This window comes from Acinonyx jubatus, chromosome B1, assembly GCF_027475565.1.
Source record: "Acinonyx jubatus isolate Ajub_Pintada_27869175 chromosome B1, VMU_Ajub_asm_v1.0, whole genome shotgun sequence".
Taxonomy (NCBI): domain Eukaryota; kingdom Metazoa; phylum Chordata; class Mammalia; order Carnivora; family Felidae; genus Acinonyx; species Acinonyx jubatus.
Window position 1 is genome coordinate 183,792,149 of NC_069382.1, and position 19,134 is coordinate 183,811,282.

Here is a 19,134-nt window from a genome sequence, read left to right on the forward strand (position 1 = left end):
TATATACATCTTTTGACCCCCCCCTTTCTCCGCCACCCCAATATTTTGCCTCAAGTTTAAATTACATAGTGTTTGAATTGGGCATATTTGAAATCTTTTTTTTTTTTTTTTGGTTGGTTGGTTGTTCCAACCTGCCCCTGTGGGAGTGGGGCAGGTCTACAGAATTCTATATTCTATACAAAGAAAGCTAAATTATCCAGACCCTTAGAATCTTAGAGTTCTTGCTCAACCTTTTTAGATGACAGTGCCATGAGCATAAAGGAAATCTTTTGGCATAATTGCTAGCTCTACGTGAAAAAGCGCTGCTTCCTCCCTATTTAAGAATGGTCTTTGCAGTCGAGATGTCCCTGTAAAAGAGGAATAAGCACGCCGCCTACCGAGGCTGGGGAGAAGTAGAGAATCCCTGGCGTCATCGAAGCTCCCCAAGCCCCCTGCCTCCCACTTCCCACATCCCTAGTACAGGGAATAATGCACAGGATGTGATTGTGAATTAAATTCACTCCCCATATGAGGACGTTTCGGAATTATAATACCTCGTTCCGAATATGTGACCTGGCCTCATAGAAGGTCTAGAAGGTCTGTTCTTTTGAGGTCACAGACCCTTGTTTTGCTCCTTCCTTCAATTGTAGCACCTGGAGTACGGACTTGTATTGCACATGCACTTCTGTGATGGCCTCTTAGGGTGGGCTGGACCAACAGGGCGTTGTAGATTGTGTTTGGGACGGCCCTTCAGTCTAAACCCTCCTTAAATTTAATCGAAGGGAACTTAGAGTGGCCTCAGAGGTGTAAGTGTGATAGAGATTCTTTAATGCAACTGGTAAAGTTTTTTTTTTTTAAGTCTGTTTGAATCTAAGTCTAATTAAATTGATTCATTTCCCATCAAGATAAGACTTAAAAGCATCCTTTGTCTTATTGTGCAGTGCTTCCCAGCTTTTTTCTCACGAAGAGGCAAAGAGAAATTGACGAGTGTTCTATTCATCTCCAGGACCATGTTTAAGACAGATGTGCTTTCTATTAGATTAATCTTTTTTTTCTTTTTTAACCTGCCTTTTTTTTTCCTTTTTAAACAAGACCAAGCATAAACTCTCCCTTAATGCCCAAGACTCGACTAGAATTCTAAAGTCCTTACAGTACTGTGGGCCTGCAGTTCACCTTCACAATGCCAGGCTGCTCCTTCGTTCCTTGTGACTGGGTCCCGCCTCTCCTTTGCTTGCATTAAGGCAGGCATCTTACTGTGTGGAACTATTTATAATCCTCACTGTCTTACCAGATTGTGAACTCTTGATGGTGATACTTATCTCTGTGTCTTCAATGTCTCCCCCGTAAGCGCTCAGTAAATCTTTGTATAAAGAACTCTCATTTCCCCCCACTGGTTTTTAAATTAAGTTTTAAAAATGTTTCTATTTTTGAGAGAGAGAGTGTGGGGGAGAGACAGAGAGGGGGGGATACAGAGGATCTGACGTAGGTTCTGTGCTGACACCAGAGAGCCCGATATGGGGCTCGAACTCCTGAACAATGAGATCATGGTGGAAGTCAGAGGCTTAACTGACTGAGTCACTTGGGCGCCCCTTCCCCAGTATTTTTTTTTTTTTCCTTAAGTAGGACTGGGAACAGAATGTTGCATCATCCTTAAGAGGGATGAATCTATCATGGATAAGCTTCAGGTTCTTGAAAGCAGAATGCCCAACCTACAAGATTAGTGCTTAGACTCCCACTCTTCATTTGCTAGTGAAAAATGTCTTCCCAGATTAGTTTGTCCGCCTCCCTTCTTGATCCCACTCCCCACTACCTCTTGAGAAGCCCATCACTTACCTTTCCTGTGTTTTGAGTTTGTCTCCTACTTTGTGACGTTTCTCCTAGGCATACACCGCCATGTCCTTTTCTCCTCTCCCCAAACACCCCCTTGTAGCACCATGTTGGAGGGGTCACTCTCTTCCTTCACAATATAGCTTCTTGAAAAGGGGCTTGAATCCATTGTCTTCATCTCCTTACTCTTCATTTCAGTTTCAACCCATTAGTGTCTTGTGTCTGTACGGAGCCCAGCCTGAGTCCGTCTAGATGTAGACATTTTCCATTCACCACCACGTGTGTTGACTTCTGGTTCTTTGATGGCCACCACCTGTTATCAGGCTCACCTAATGATTGGATCTTGGCAGTTCACACAGTTTGCGCCATGAAGCTCTTAGGAAGAAATGGTTAGCGTGGCTGTGTGGTTTCTCTGTCAAGATAGACCACGGAGAGCCTTATGTCCTAAATAATGCTTTTTGAAGTACTGAGAATGGGTGTCATCTGATCCGAACCCATGAGAAATAGAGATTGTCCACTTGAGATTACTGCCATTTTAAAGCACCCTAGGTACCTGTGTGACCAGAGTTTTCAGGGCTCCTTACTTAAATAAACAAAATTATTGGAGTTCCTGCAGGGGTAAAGTTGGAACACTTATGCATCAGCTCGGCTAGAAGTTAGCAACCACGGACCCACAGACCGGGACCCTGAGCATCAAAACTTTGTCAGACTTTCCCTCGTTTAAGCTTTGTGACGTTCTCAGGTACTTGAGTTAACGTTTCCATCTTTTCCCATTTGAGTGATTTTTTTAAACCTTTTAAATTGTGGGTGTCCTGTTGGCACTGCGTGAGCAAAGGTGAGGGGGGATTATGGAGGCCTTCTACGTGGTCCTGGTACGTTGAATAGTACTGGATGGTGGTGCCTTTCAAACGGAAGGTGTAGGGGTCGTGCAGTCCGGGAGGACCAGGTTCCTGTTGTGCCTGGAAGACATATCTGGGAGGTGAACCTAATCTGGCCCAGTCAGGTTCCCTCTCTTTTAAACTTCTTTGTTTTGCTAATCTGTGAAACTGAGCCTTAGTGGTTATATTTTATTCTGACCCTGAGGGATTAGTTTTAGTTTAGCTTAGGTTTGGTTATTTTTAGGAATGCATTTATTTTTCTGTTGGGAGGTGGCGGGATAGTAAAGTCAATCTAGAGATTCTGGTCGTCTTGTTGTCTTTCAAGAGCATGGGAATTGGAAAACACTACCAAGCCTTCTGATGAAATTAATTTGATAGACCTGCTGCTTCCAGTTTGGATGTCGCCTAAAGATTTATGATTGACTTACATGGTTACAAACTGTTTCTTTCTGTTGCTGGTTTAACTTTCTCCCAAAACCGGTTTGGTAATTACCAGGAAGTACTGGAGAACAGGAGAACCTTAAGCTGTGTATAGAGCCTTTCAGCCTTCAGAACTACCTTTATATACAAGAACCTTTCACTGAGTTATGAGTTGTAATGACGGCCAGCATTCAGATGTTTCTCATGTACCCGGTACTGTGCGAAATGTTTCACATACCACAGCTCAATCATGAAAACCAGTTCATGAGGTTGCTGTGGTCCCGCCCCTCCCCAACATCTGACAGGTGTGCCAGCTGAAGTGTGGACAGGTAAATCGATCCTCTCAAGTTACAGGCTTTGTAGGTTTCTGGCGTCTGTGGCCTCTGGGCCTCAGTATCATGTCCATAAAAGATAAAACAGACAACTTAGGTGCTCACTTAGGCAGTGGGATTGGGGTTAAATCTTTTTTTTTTTTTTAATTTTTGAAATTTACTTACTTTTAGAGAGCAGGGGAGGGGCAGAGAGGGAGGGAGAGAGAGAGAGAATCCCAAGCAGGCTGTGCACTGTCAGCGCAGAGCCCAATGTGGGACTTGATCTCACAAACTGAGAAATCATGACCTGAGCCAAAATCAAGAGTCAGATGCTCAACCGACTGAGCCACCCAGGTGCCCTTGGAGGTTAAGTCTTTGTCGAACAAAAGATATGGGACTTCTTTACTTTGAACCATTTCTTTAGCAGTGGCTGGCTGATGAGATAACAAGGTAACTGAGAATTCTCACCTGGTGCATATTCTGTCCAAGGAACTAACTGTTGAAGGAAAGAATTTTAATGTCCTATTTTCCTATCATCGAGTGGTTTTGGGGGGTGACTAGGGCGGTGGCACTTAGGACGGCCGTGGAGTAGTATTGATGATTAAATGATCAGTCCTTTTCTTGTCTGCATTCTTGAGGTTGGAAATTGTACCCTGGAATGCTAATTGACCCTGTCTCAAGCCTGGCTGCCACGTTCAGATGAAAGGAGTGATAGCGAAGGGAAGTAGCTGCATTTGGGTAGGTTTCCACTTTTAGGGAGGGTCCACACCTACGTCTCACAGTTGCACTGGGTAAGCAGGGCACTGGCATTCTTATTCCCTATTTGATAAGGACGACCAGAAGGAGGGTACAGAAGAAATAGCAATGAGACCGGATGGCTGCATGGGTGGCCTCATGGTAGCTTTGATACCAAGCAGAATGGTGACCCGTAGCCAGTCCTCACTTTTCTGGCCCTCCCTTTCTTGAATAGTAAAATGGGGTTTTGAAGCAGATGATCTTCAAGGGCTCTTGAACTGTTAAAGTTGTATGATTTTATATATCCCACTAAAGCAGACCAAACCTGATAAAATCACGAGGTAGATTTAAAAATCCATGCACGTTGAATGAAGCTCAAATTGTTTTATTAGGATTGATTCATTGCATTATAATAGGTGCAGCAGCTGTTTTCTTGGGGGGGGGGGTGTAGTATTGGGTCTGTTCAAGTCCTGAGTCTGGTCTGTGTGGTTCCTGAGCTCCTGGGCGTTTTCTTTTTCTTTCCTCCCTCCCTCCCTCCCTTCCTTCCTTCATTTTTGAGAGACAGAGAGAGCATGAGTGGGGAAGGGGCAGAGAGAGAGGGAGACACAGAATTCGAAGCAGGCTCCAGGCTCTGAGCTGTCAGCACAGAGCTCGACACGGGGCTCGAACTCATGAACTGCGAGATCATGACCTGAGCCTAAGTCAGACGCTCAACCGACTGAGCCACTCAGGCGCCCCACCTGGGCGTTTTCTTACCACTCCTGGGGCTAGTTGCCCCTCACCGGCTGAGACCTGCCCTAGGCGCTAGGGCTACTGCTAGCCTTGGGACCGTGCACTCCCTTTCTGTTAATTGGATTTCTTTCTTGACTCTTAGTTCCCATCTTTAACGTCTTGGTAGACTTTGTTAGCATCTGAACTCCAGTTGTCTCTTTGTGTAACCCTATTCCTTCCTCTGTTACAGGAATATAGATTTTTAACTTCCCAGCTCAATGAATCGGCCAGCTTGCTTGTCTGAATTTTTGAGTCTCAAAGGAATTGACAGGGTGTCCATAATGTTTGGAAACCTCATCTTACTTTCTTTTCTTTTCTTTTCTTTTCTTTTCTTTTCTTTTCTTTTCTTTTCTCTTTTCTTCCTTCCTTCCTTCCTTCCTTCCTTCCTTTCCTTTCCTTTCCTTTCTCTCTTTCTTTCCCTTTCTCTTTCTCTTTCTCTTTCTTTCGTATATTAGAGAGAGAGAAAGAGCCCGAGTGGGGGAGACACAGAATCCGAAGCAGGCTCCATGTTCTGAGCTGTCAGCACAGAGCCCGACGTGGGGCTTGAACCCACGAACTCCAAGATCATGACCTGAGCCGAAGTCAGATGCTTAGCTGACTGAGCCACCCAGGTGCCCCTAGACTTTCTTTTTAGCATAGTGAAGATACCCTTCATGACATCATACACACAGTCACGTATTTTTTCCTTTTATCTCCAGACTTAGTGCCTCTTTTAAAAAAATTTTTTTAATGTTTATTTATTTTGAGAGTGAGAGAGTGTGCAAGCAGAAGCAGGGGAGGGACAGAGAGAAGGAGAGACAGAATCCTAAGCAGGCTCCTGCACTATCAGTGCAGAGCCCAATGTGGGGCTCAAACTCATGAACTGCAAGATCATGACCTGAGCCGAGACCAAGAATCTGACGCTTAACTGACTGAGCCACTCAGGCGCCCCCAGACTTTATGCATCTTACAGATTGTGTGCCACACAATTATTTTCTTGCTGGCATGCTCTCCTATCCTTTACGGCTTTGCCTGTATTACCACATATTTTTTTATTAAAATTTTTTTTAATGTTTATTTTTGAGAGAGAGAGACAGAGTGCAAGCAGGGGAGGGGCAGAGAGAGAGGGAGATAGAGAACCCAAAGCAGACTCCAGGCTCTGAGCTGTCAGCACAGAGCCCGATGCGGGGCTGGAACCCACGAACTGCAAGATCATGACCTGAGCTAAAGTCAGACGCTCGATTGACTGAGCCACCCAGGTGCTCCACCACATATTTAATACAGATCTTTCAATGCCAGTGTTCTGGCTGATGCTGTTTCACGGCAGTCCCCACTGACTCTGAATACCTAACTTCTCTCTAAGTGGGTAGGCCAGCTTCTGGTCATGATCCCTCCACCAGTTATAAAACTACATTTGGGGTCATAGTTGTCTATGATCTACTTCTGCACTGGAGACAGATCTGCATCTGGATGACAGATCGATTTCTTGAGTGTCTGCACTGGTGAATTGGGAATAGCCATCAGGAGTGTCGTGTAAGTGTATCAGGAAAGAGCTAGGACTCACTCATGGGCTGCCGTGGGCCTGGGATGGGGACCACTAATGAGCTGCCCTGGGATGGGGAGGTGACGGCACACATGCCATTGTTTGCCAGTTGACCCGGAAGCCCAAGACTCTTAATCATTTTTTTTTTATAATCTTAGGATCATATGGCTTTTTGTGCATATCCATGTTCTTTACTGTTTGAGAGCATTTTCAACAGCTACTTTAAGAGTGGCTTGGCATACATTTATAAAAGGTCTCAGGAGATTTCTTACTGGAAGAATTATTTAGATTCTATACTTAGTAGTAAGCTCTCTCCTTGTCAAAAATATTGATTTCACTCCTCAGTGATAGTTTCTAAAATGTACTTTCCAAATATCTTCTAATAGAGTGGCTCCTAGCATTTGGACTAGCAGTCTAAGGATCTTTGGGAGATTATATTGGAGGAAAATGCTGGTTCCCATATATTAAGAACTACAAATTAGTGAAAACAGACATGATCTATTAGAAATATGGGGCAGCAATAACAGGCAATGTCTATGGACCGTGCCAGATCCTGTCCTGTGTGATTTGAGTGTTGTATTAATTCATACAGTTCCCTGATGATATCATTATTCTGATCCCTCTTTTGTGTCTGAGGATGTGGGGCATGGAGGCTTATTGATTTCCCTGAGGTCACTGGCCAGTAAGTGATGGAACTGGGACGTGAGCCCAGACAGCCTGACTCTAGAGCTCATGTTTGTAACCCGTGTGTTGTAATGGTCAAGGGGCATTTCCAGACCTTCAAGGGAAGGAAACAGATTCTCAGTCGGAAATGCAAATTAGAATTTTGAGGTACCACTTTTCACTACTTAGATTCAAGTGTGACTTTGGTAGGAACTACTTCATAGCTGACGTGTAGACTTAAATCCCTCCTTCCCTCCACCCACGTCCGCTCACTGTGGCCTCGCTGCTCTTGGAGCTCAGGTGTTCTGCAGCCCAGTGCCACCTGAGCGGAGGACCCGCCCACCCTGTGCCTGGACTTCTGACCTGTGTGCCAACTTACCGGTGTTGATTTAAAGCACTCAGTTTGTAAAATTTGTTGTGCAGCAGTAGAAAACTAATACAGAACTTTGAGGGGTTGTCTCTGTTTGAAAGGATTTTTCCCTTCCTGTCTGCCCTTTGAATTTCTACTCCCTTTAAAAAAATATATATATTTATTTTGAGAGAGAGAGAGAGCTTGTGAGAGTGAGAGCAGGGGAGGGGCAGAGAGAGGAGGAAGAGAATCCCAAGCAGGCACTGCGCTGTCAGCATAGAGCCCGATGTGGGACTCGAATTGTTGAACTGTGTGATCGTGACTTGAGCAGAAACCAAGAGTCAGACACTTCACCGACTGAGCCACCCAGTTTTTTGTTTTTTTGGTTTTTTTACACAAAGTTCAGAAACGCTTGATCATTCTGCATTTCAGCAACATTTAAACTGCATTGTGTTTGGATCAGTCATGCACCCTTTCGTCGCACTTTACATTTAGACCACAAGGATTATTTCTACACATGAATCTAGCTGTGTATCCTTGGGGTCCCTCCTAGCACAGAGTAGGTGCTCAAATATATTCTCAAGTAATGTGTAGTAGGTCAGGAATTTTAACTTAAAAATCAAAGATTCAGAATTCTGAAAGGACCTCAGTATGGTCCCAGGAGAGAGCTCTCTATTTGATTAAAATGCCAAATAACTTGCTTTTATTGTATTCATAAATATTAAATGTCCAGTGTTCTTTATGATGTATAGACACCTTGAAAAATGGGCTCCCTTTTCTCACAGAGCTGGTGTGTTCATGAGATAAGATGAAGTGTTCTTTAATAAACGGTTTTTCATTTTTGGGCATTTTAGACGTATATCTAGACTGGCATAAAAAACCGTTTGGTTTTTCTTAACCAACTGCTATTTAAATACATGTAGACTTCCTGCTTAATGCTAAAGCACAAAAATAGATGATTTCCCTTTTGTTTATGAAACTGCTGAATAAAGAATCTGAAACAATTTTAAGAAGGAACAGTCCTGAAAAAATGTCAGGTCTTTGATTAAGAATGAGTGGAAACTTGAAAGGTTATTTAACGAACCATTTGAATAGTTAAGCATGACCATATGCCCAAGATGACACCTGTTGTCTTACTGTAATTATTAATGGCACCTTGTTTTATTCTCAAGTGTCTGATGATAAATTATATTGTGACCCTGTAATAGTATGTTAGCAGTTGATGTCTTTGACTTGCTGTCTCCTTTTAATAATTATTCACCTCCCAGAGATTGAAGTTGGAAGTTGTACAGCATCCGGTTTCAAGAAGGCAGGCAGACTGTCCTGAACTTCCTCCCGGACTCGCCAAATCTGTGGAAGCGATATTAAAACTGAATGATAAAAACACCCACGTTTTCATGTCTGTTTGGAAACTTACAGGGTTTTTTTTTTTTTTTTTCTTTATCATGGAATTCACAAATTTTATTAAAATACACCTGGGTGTGTGTGTGTGTGTGTGTTTAAAATTGATTTGCCTGGCATGTGGTTAGTTTTTTATAAGTCTTCAAACTGGAGATACCCCCCCGCCCAGGGGTTTATATATATATCTTTATTAGACATTACTTTTTTATTGTGGTAAAATACACATAACATCTCTAACCATTTGTAAGAGTATAATTCAGTGGCTTTAAAGACATTTGCAGTGTTTATAACCACTGTTACTATACCTGCAGCATTTTCATCCTTTCCAGTGTAAACCCTGTACCCACTACATGATAACTCCCTAAACCCCCCTTCCCCTGCACCCTGATAACCTCTGTACTACTTTCTGCAGAGATCTTTCCTTTTACTTAATTGTAGTCATTTTTATACCTGTTCCATTTTTTTTTTTTTTTTTTAGTTTTATTTTTAATCTCTACATCTGACATGGGGCTCAAACTCACAACCCCAGCATCGAGTTGCATGCGTCACACCGACTGAGCCAGCCAGGTGCCCCCACTACCTGTTCCTTTTTTTACCCTCTGGAATCTGTATTACTTACAAATACTCCAGATTTCATGATATGCCTCCCACTGGTGTCTGTCTTGATTTTTATTTGCTGAATTTAAAAAGTCAAGCTATATGATCTCACTCATATGTGGAATTTAAGAAACAAATGAGCGAAGGGGGAGAGAGAAGAAGACAAACTGAGAAACAGACTCATAACTGTAGAGAACAAACTGATGGGTTACCAGAGGGGAGATGGGTGGTGATGGGGGGGCGGGAAATAGGTGATGGGCATTAAAGAGTAATCAACATCACTGTTCATTAGGAAATGTATATTAAAACCACATTTAGTTACCACTGTGCTAGAATGGTGTAAATCAAAAATATTCTGGGCGCTCCTGGGTGGCTCAGCGTCCGACTTTGGCTCAGGTCATGATCTCGTGGCCTGTGGATTTGAGCCCCGCATCGGGCTCTGTGCTGACAGCTCAGAGCTTGGAGCCTGTTTCGGATTCTGTGTCTCCCTCTCTCTCTGCCCCTCCCCTGCTCGTGCTCTCTCTCAGAAATGAATAGATATTAAAAAAAATAAAAATAAAATTCTGACAGCCCCACCAGTGGGGAGACTGTGCCACAGCCCTCACACAATCCCAGTGGGGGTGCAGTATGGTGCAGTTGCTCTGGGAAAATGATTTGCTAAGTTTTTTATGAAGTTAAACATGCACGAACCAGCGATCACACTTCCAGAGAGTCAGTTACTAAAAGAAATATGTTCACACAAAAACCTGTCTTCGGATATTTGTAGCAGCTGTAGTCCTATCACCGAAATCTGAAAGTTTCTCAAATGTCCTTCAGCTTGGTAAATGATAAACCGTGGTCCGTCTCTACCATGGACTGTTACTCAGCAAGAAAAAAGGAACAAACTACTGACATGTGCGACACAGATGAATGTCCCAATATGTTTAAAAAAAGGCGGGGGCTGTGATGATGAGTTATCACCTATAATACTCCCAGGGGTTAGAAATCATCTTTCTTGTAGCTCTTCTGGTTTGCCTACCCACCACACATATGGAATAGCATTTTGGGTGCTGGAAAGCCTTTGCGCTAGGTTGCCTTTTATTTAGTTACTTATGTGTTTACCTTTTCCAAACTCAGAAAATGAGCAAGCAATTTAAATGGACACTTTACCAAAGGATATTTATCAATGACAAATAAGCATATAAAGAGAAGCTCGACATTTATACTAACAAAATTACAAAAGAGATACGTCATCATACCTACTAGAAAGGCCCAAATCAAAATGACACTATCAAACTTAGAGGGTGTGGAGCAACTGGAACTAAGTGGGGCTATAAAAGACTACGACCACTTTGAATTTATTAATGCCTAAACCCTGTGACTCAGGAATTCCAGTCCTAGATATTAAGAGAAGAAAACTTATGTCCACAAAAAGTACGTACGTGGTCTTCATCACTTAGTGAGGAACTGGAAGCCCAGATACTGGTCAACAGGGATAGTAAACCAATGGAGGTGTGTATATTTGCATGGTAGACCCCTACTCAGAAATAAGGGAGAAATTATACAGCAGTGTAGATGAATCTGAAATAATTATGTTGAAGACACAAACTGTGATAAGCATTCCCAAAAGACCAACTTAATTGATGGTGGTGGAAGTCAGAAAGTGATTTCAACAGGGTAGAGGGCAGGAAGGAATTTTCTGAGAGGATGGCAGTGTTCTGTCTGTCTTGTTTGGGTGGTGATTGTATATAAAGGTGTATAAAACTCAAAAAGCATCAAACTGAATACTTCTGTACATTTTATTATATGTATGTTACAGCTCAGTAATAATAAGGCTAGGATTGTGCATTAAAAGTAAGTCAAGGTGAGGTGCCTGGGTAGCTCCATTGGTTAAGCGTCCGACTTCGGCTCAGGTCATGATCTCGCCGTCTGTGAGTTTGAGCCCCGAATCAAGCTCTGAGCTAACAGCTTGGAGCCTGCTCTGGGTTCTCTGTCCTCCTCTCTCTCTGTTCCTCCCCCACTCATGCTCTGTCTCTCTCTCAAAAATAAACATGAAAAATTTTAAAAGACTTTGAGGACCCCACCAAGCATGTCTCAAAAGAAGAACAACCATAAAAAAGTGAGAAAAGTAGATCAGTTAGTGGTTGAAGCTATACCCAGGGCTTCTGTGAGAATTGATTGGACCATAATACAGTCTTGTAAACAAAAAAGGGATGAATCAGTTGCAGACTTTCGAATTTGCTTAGAAGAAATATTTAGACAGCATTTTGGTTTCAGGCACTGTGAAGCTAATATTGCCTTGTCTGCTCATTTTGTTAATGGGCTTCTCCCTGAGCTTAATGATTTATTAAAGAAACATAAAATAAGACGGGAGATCACTCCCCTTTCTGAGCTCCCAACATCTTGCTGAGCATTTTGAAAGAACATTAGAACAGAAAAAGGGGTTATCCAGCAAATAAACTCATGGCCCTACAATTACAACAACTACAGGGGCCTTGACCAAACTTTAGAACTAACTTTGCACCTGCCTCTGTTGAGGAGATACTTGTCAAGACTATAAGCAAAAGGGACATTGGATAAAGGACTTTGCCCTCAAACAACCTGATTATCCAAGAAGAGGAAACACTCCACCTTCAGATTCTCAAGATAACACTGATGGGGCTGAGGAATCATCTAGTAAGCCACTCCCAGTAATTCCTGTAACTCATCAGGGTGAAATGAAACTTGAAATAAATGAGAAATCTGCACTGTGCTGGTAGATACCAGAGGTACTCTTTCTCCCTTTAACTCCACCATGGTACAGCAAGAACTTCTTCAGAGTAATAAAATTGGTTTGGTGATAGGAGTCACGTCCAAAGAGTTCCTTTATCAGCGCCCTTAACTTTGGCCCTTACCCTCTTCTCCGAAAATCATGCCTGTCTCTTAGGAGACACTGACTCTGTCAATCTCCTGGCAAGTTACCTACTTCCTAAATTCAGAGGTCAAATAAATTTTGTCTTCCCCAACCATATAAATCTGTTAATTCAGTTTTTTGGACATGGGGGTCTGACGTTTAACTGTTCAGGCGAGGTTCGCTAGTGCCTCTGTCACCAGCCTGCAAGAGACCACTGTTGAGCCCTCCCGCCACTCACAAGTTCAAGCTGCCCCAAGAACAGTGAGGGGTTTGAGCTGAGCACAACTATGAAGTGGGCCATGGCAAGAAAAAGGGAAACCATGACCACTCCAGAGGACCCAGTGGCCAGAGAGAACAAGGGAACAATCCGGAAGTCTGCTTCTAATGACCTGTGTCAAAAGTTGATAAGAAACAAAAACCCAGTGAATCACCAGAGTAGTAATCAGTAAAACTTTACTGTGCACACACCAAAAGGCTGTTTGCCAACCATGAGCACTCAAACCGAAACATGGAATGAGGCTCCAAGGTGGCTTATATCTCATGAGGGCAGTGAGTGTTCTTTACAGTGATTGGTTATAGTAATAGAATTTTCTTAAATGTAAAGGAATTGGTTAGTGGTTACCTCATGTCAATTTTGGGGAATGAGGTTACTTTTGCTTATGATTTTCAAATGCAGAGGCAAGAGGTGACTCAGGTTGACCTGGAGCTTTTGCTATTAATAACATTTTACCCCTTCATCAGTTGCTTTTTCTGTGTGAGATAAATGTATTTTAAATCTGACCATTTGACAGTATGGTGCCTATATCATAACCCACTGATCTTTTTATATGGGTGATTTTGACTTTCTTTCATCTTTAGTCTTGATGATATAATTTGGGTATCTATGAAGATCAGTTTTTGTTTGTACTTTTTACTTGGTTAATTTGAAAAGCTCCCCCTGCCCAATTTAGTTTAATCATGTATCTCTGGAAGTTTAACTGCTTCCCTTATAAATGAGCTGGCAGCTTATGAGATCTGTCGGCTGCTTGAGTGATAGTTCTCCATGACACCTGAATGAATCCCACCAACCTCTCCTAAATGTTAAATTCTGAGAGGTTTAGCATTTCTGCTGCCTTTAATTACTCTGACTGCTGTATAATATGCAATCGTCTATTGCACAACTTTTTTTTTCAGTGCTGTATCATAGTGAAACCTTAATGTGTAAACATTAAGCCGCGATTAAGGATCCAGACTTAAAATTCAACCCGTTTGTGTGTATGCCAGCAATGACAGCTACTGATAAATTCTTAATTTCTTTTCCTAGCAGCTGGAAATTTCTTTTGATACCAATTTGAAGATGGTCCTAACTTTAGAAGGGTGAAAATGTGGAAAACAGTATCTTAGGACACTTCTATTGCAATATTAAAAGAAGAAAGCGAGATGTATTCTGGTAGAATTTTGGATTCCCTTCTGCCCCCTAAATTACATAAACCTCAGAGAGAAGAAGTAATGAGAGCAGCATTGAGGTTTTTACTCCTCATCTGTAACACTGGAAGCTGGTACATTGTAGGTGCTGGTGAATTCCTTAAGAAGGATCTTTGCCGATCCTTAAACCCAACCATATTTTTATTTTATTCATTTATTGAACAGATATTCTGGGCATCTTGCCAGTTGGGTCCTCTGGGAAGCACATGCCAAGTGCTTAGACGGGGTTAGAAGTAGAAGATTTTTACCGATGGAAATACAGTACATGAAGGGAAACGAAGCAGAAGTGGGCCTGGGGATCCTTCAGACTGGGATGCAGGTGTGGTCTCTGTGAAGGGAGAGGGGAAAGGGAGGGCGACTGCGTAGACTACGGTGCAGTTGTACGGCAGTCTGGGCCCGCCCTGGTGTAGAAATTGCCCACTGGCGAGTCTGTGCTGGCCGGGAATGGAGAGCCCTCTCGGCCCCGCTGTGCTTTGTCCTTGGCTGGCATTGCCTACAAAGTGGCGGCCTCTGCTTAGAAACTGAGGCAGGTCCTCTGCACAGCGGCAGCTGGAGTCTCTCTGCTCACTGGCCTCCTGTGCAGGGTCTCTCTTAGAGGATGGTCTGAGGAGTGCGTCTCCACAGCCACGAGAGTCCCTTGCCGCGTACCAGGAGCTGTTGTAATGTTAACTCTGCCACTTGGTTTGAATCGGAACCTGGACCAGTCGCCTAACTTGCAGATTTTAGCTTTGGAGAAAATAATGCCGATATCATAGGGTTTTCGCGAAGTCTCACCGCACAGTGGTCTCACTCACACGTTCGGCGTTCTGGTCTGTTTCCTGTGGGGACGCGGTGATGGTCAGGTTCGAGAAGGTCCCTGTGCGGGTTTCACCCGGTCATGGCAGACACGGTAAACGCACAGATACCTGAACGGTAGTCTCCCGGCATGAGAGCTGCTCATTAAAATCAGGTGATGCGGCAGTGTTGCGCGCAAAACGTTTTTTCACGCACCTGAGCTGTGAAGCCTACCACGCGGAATGTTTTCTGCAGAATTGAATGAACCAGTGCGCAGGGCTCGGAGGACACATTGGCGAACAGACTAATGATCCTTCGGACAAAATGTGCACAGCGCCTCTGGCATGCCGACTTAGGTGTGATTTCAATGTAAAGGGGACTCAGATTGATGAGTTTTGCAGTGTAGTAGATACTTATTCTTACTTGCTGGGAAGAATTAATTTCGAAACGAGCACTCGATGTTTCATTTGCTGGGAAACCAAAGGATAAACTGGGACAGACTGTGCTAAAACGGGGGTTGACAGACTTTCTCTTTCTCTGTAAAGGACCAATAGTAAATATTTTAGGCTTGCCTGGCCGCCACAGTCTCTGCTGACACCACTCACCTGCGCCGTCCTGGCATGAAAGCTGCCGCAGACGACATGTGAACAAATGGGCCTGGTTGTGTTCTGATAAAATTTTGAAAAGATTGAAATTTATGTTCCATAGGATTTTCATGTGTCGCAAAAATACCATTCTTTTGATTTTATTTCAACCATTAAAAATATATAAAATCCATTCTTGGAGCCTCCCGGCTGTCCAAACAGGTGGTGGGTTGGATTTGGCCACCCTGTGGACTAGAACTTTGAAGAACGTAGGAGTAACCGGATTTCATTAGTGGGATAAATGAAGCAAAGCACTAAAATTCACTTTTGAGGAGTTAGCATTTCTGATTTTAGCTTTTTGCAGGTGCTCCTAAATTTTTAGGACATCTGCCGATTGAGGTTAGTGACTCAGAAGCTTAGCCTAGCCATATTGTCTGTTTTTCTTGTATTTGATAAAGATGTAGCAATAACAAGTATTACTCTACGTAATAAATCTAATGCAGAATCAGTTTGTATTACCAGTTTGTATTGCTTGAGCAAATCAGAAATGCCAAGCGATGGAAAACTTTAGTATACATACTTAAAATGCATACCTTCGGCCCTCTGTATGTCTTTGATCTTTCTGTATGAATACCTGAAAAGCTCTCTCTCTCCCTCCTCTGCGTGGTATCCCATTTTGTGGATAACTAACCAATCCTGTATTACTGGAACCAACCTAAATATCCAGTCGTTAAGTTTTACGAATATAGTGCAATGAATACTTTTGTTCTATAAATATGCGATTGCATAATTTAACATATAACATGAAATGTATATTGCACAACTACAAGTATGTCTTTAAGGTAAATTTCCAGAAGTGGAATTAATGGATCAAATACTGTATATGCATTTGAACTTTTGCCTTGCATAGTGTGATTGTATTGATTGATACCAAATTTGAGTGGCTGTTTCCCTCTGAATATAAAGTGTGTTGTCACATTTTTGTTTTTGCTCATTAAGTGAATTATGGTATCTTGTTTTAGTTTTAATTTGCATTTCTGTCATGATTGTGGTTGTATATCCCTTCATATGATTATGATCCATTTGTATTTATTTTCCTTGAACTGTCTTTTTATGGCCTTTGCTAGTTTTTCTATTGGGGATTTTTTTTTTTTAAGTGCTTTTTATATGTTTGAGGAATTAGTCCTTTGTTTTTGGTGGTAGTCCCAAGTATTGTATATCTTCTAACTTTGCTTATGATTTTAAAAGTACCAGCGTTTAAAAAATGTAGCCCTGTTTACTCCTTTTCTTAGTTCTTTAAAATCTTTAATTATTATGACTTGTAAATCTGTCTGCCCCCCCCTTTTTTGTCTTTATGAGACTGCCTTTGTTTTAACTATGACATTCTCTTAGTCTTCTCCCCCCTTTTTTTTTTTTAATGTTTATTTATTTTTGAGAGAGAAAGAGACAGAGCATGAGTAGGAGAAGGGCAGAGAGAGAGGGAGACAGAATCCAAAACAGGCTCTGGGCTCTGAGCTGCCAGGACAGAGCCCCGTGCGGGGCTTGAACCATGAGCTGTGACATCATGAGCTGAGCTGAAGTTGGACGCTTAACCGACTGAGCCACCCAGGCACCCCTCCCTTTCTTTCCTAAGGATACTTGTCATTGGATTTAGGACCCAAACTAATTAAGGATGATCTCATCTCAAAACTTTGAACTTCATTACATCTGCAAACATCTTTTTCTTTTTAAGGTCACGTTCCTAGGTTTTGGGTGGACATATCTTTTGGAGAGCCACTGTTCAACCCACTACAAGAACTCCATTTGATTGTTTTTCTGATTTTTTTCCCTCCAGTGTTGACTTCAAGAATTCGATTCCTGACGTTTGATCTGAATATTTAAAGCTCTTGAAATATATTTTCAGTTCTTCTCAGAAGGAAAATTATTCTGTGCCTTCTGCCATACAGGGTGCGGGTGCTATGAATAGCATAGCATTCCATTCTGGGACTTGGAATAGCAAGTGGCTGAGAACGTGTAATACTTAATTTTTATTTTTTTCTACTCCATAAACTTTTGATTTTTTTTTTTAAACATGTCTACGTTAAGTCTTACTCCTTTTTTCATGTTTCAGCATAAATGGTATATTGAACTAACTTGCTACTGTGTTCAATGATAACGGGCATCCAAGGCTTCCTGCAGTGTTTAAATTCAAGAGGCATGAGCCCAGAATAGCGCTCCTAAGCATTGTCTGTAGATATGGTAGTGTTATAATATCGTTAGTATAGAACAGAAATGGGTATACATAAGCTTTATAACCTTGGTCAAGTTTTATACTTTTTATTTAGTTACCTCCTGGAAAGTTTGAAGTTTCAGAGATGTCAGCAAAAATATTGATTAGAATGGGTTTTAGGTTTATAATGATACATGATATTATGCCTTTGCTAACTTCACAGTCCCCAGTCTCAAAATTGAGTATAAAAACTGTCTGCAGAGTAAATTTATTCACACTGATCCTGTTTTCTTGCACAAAATCCTTAAACACATCAAGTTATGTATAGACTGAATATATTAACATGAGGTTGTAAACTGTATTTTTAAGGTTACAGTTATAACTTTTTAAGTGTGATAAAATGTCTTCCTTTTTACTCTTCTCAATAAAATCTATCATTTATTGTACTAAAAGCCTTTATGACTGAGCAAAATGACAGTCCTTTCGCTGAAGCAATACTGGATTGCAGTGAATGTAATTCAGCCAGAGCCCTGGATGTTTTTCACAAGCTACTTCCATATTTGGGTTTCATTCTTCACTCAGACACAGGGTACTGATGTCACCAAGCCTGTTACCTGTTAGATTGTGTCATTTTCCTTTGTTTCTTTAACTTTTGGTTTATCGGTTATAAATTCTCAGACACTGTAAAGTTCGTCAGTTTTGCTCATTGAAACATGGATACAGAAATTTAAAAGGGGCTAGAAAAGGATTTGGGTGGTCACTCTGGTCTGATTTTTTTTCCGTCTTAAAGGTGATGAAATTGAAGTCTAACTAGAGAAGTGAACTAAATCATTTATTGCTGGTGAGGTCTCTGTTAAAACTCCGGGCTATGGATCTCCGCACCATTGTTCATTGGTCTACTTTTAGTGCCTATTTATAGTGCCTGCTAAGTTGCAAACTCTCACTACGTAAACATTTCTTGAATATAAATAAACAAGCATGAGTCTTTAATCTCAAAGCTTCAAGTATTCCTTCGGTTTTTATTTCTAAGATATAATTCTATGCAAAATTAACGCAATTTCAAGCTATACCTGCTTATGAAGATTCTTATGTTTATCATCAGGAGAAAAAAATATTTAAAAAATAAGAGGAGTCTGCTAGATGTTTCAAAAAAAACTACAATTATAGGGAATAAGAGAGAAACTAATAGAAGCCTCATCACTAAGGTAGTGATCCATTAGGATGTGTTTCTTCCCAGTCTTTTTTTTCTTCTTTTTGATCTCTGTATAGATTCTTTTCAGTCAGCGATATCACTTTTGGTGTTTGCTTCTGAACTGAGTGTAAGCATTTTCCTTTTTATCAAGTTTCCTTTGAAAGAATTCTTTTTTAATGGATGCATGAAATTTTGTTTGGATGTGCCATCATTTAACTCTTCCTCTTACATAATGTTGACATGAGGTCGCTGGATGGATATCCCCCTTGTCGGATTTGGTGACATGTTTAGGAGTGATGTTTTGGAGAGCAAGGTGCACCGCCAGGCTGCTTGAGAAAGCTGGTTTCAGTGACCTTTGTGGCCAAATGTGGGCAAGACTTAGTTTGCTTTTGCTCGAGCCAACCACCTCACTTGGAATTTTGATTGGAGAAAATGGTATTGTATTTTAATGGCAGTTTATTTGACCACCATGTTTTCTTGGTCCCGATGGTTGATGCCTTGTCTTTGCTTTAGGAACAGCCTTGAGAAGCAAGAGGTTACATGGTAATACACTTGGATTGCAAGAAATATTGGAACGATGGTGGAA

At 41.7% G+C, this 19,134-nt stretch overlaps 1 protein-coding gene across 1 annotated transcript in view; it reads left to right on the top strand.

Annotated features, from left to right (window-relative positions):
- Positions 1 to 19,134, top strand: part of ADGRA3 (adhesion G protein-coupled receptor A3) — a 134,415-nt gene that overhangs the window by 14,415 nt on the left and 100,866 nt on the right. The window lies entirely within an intron of this gene.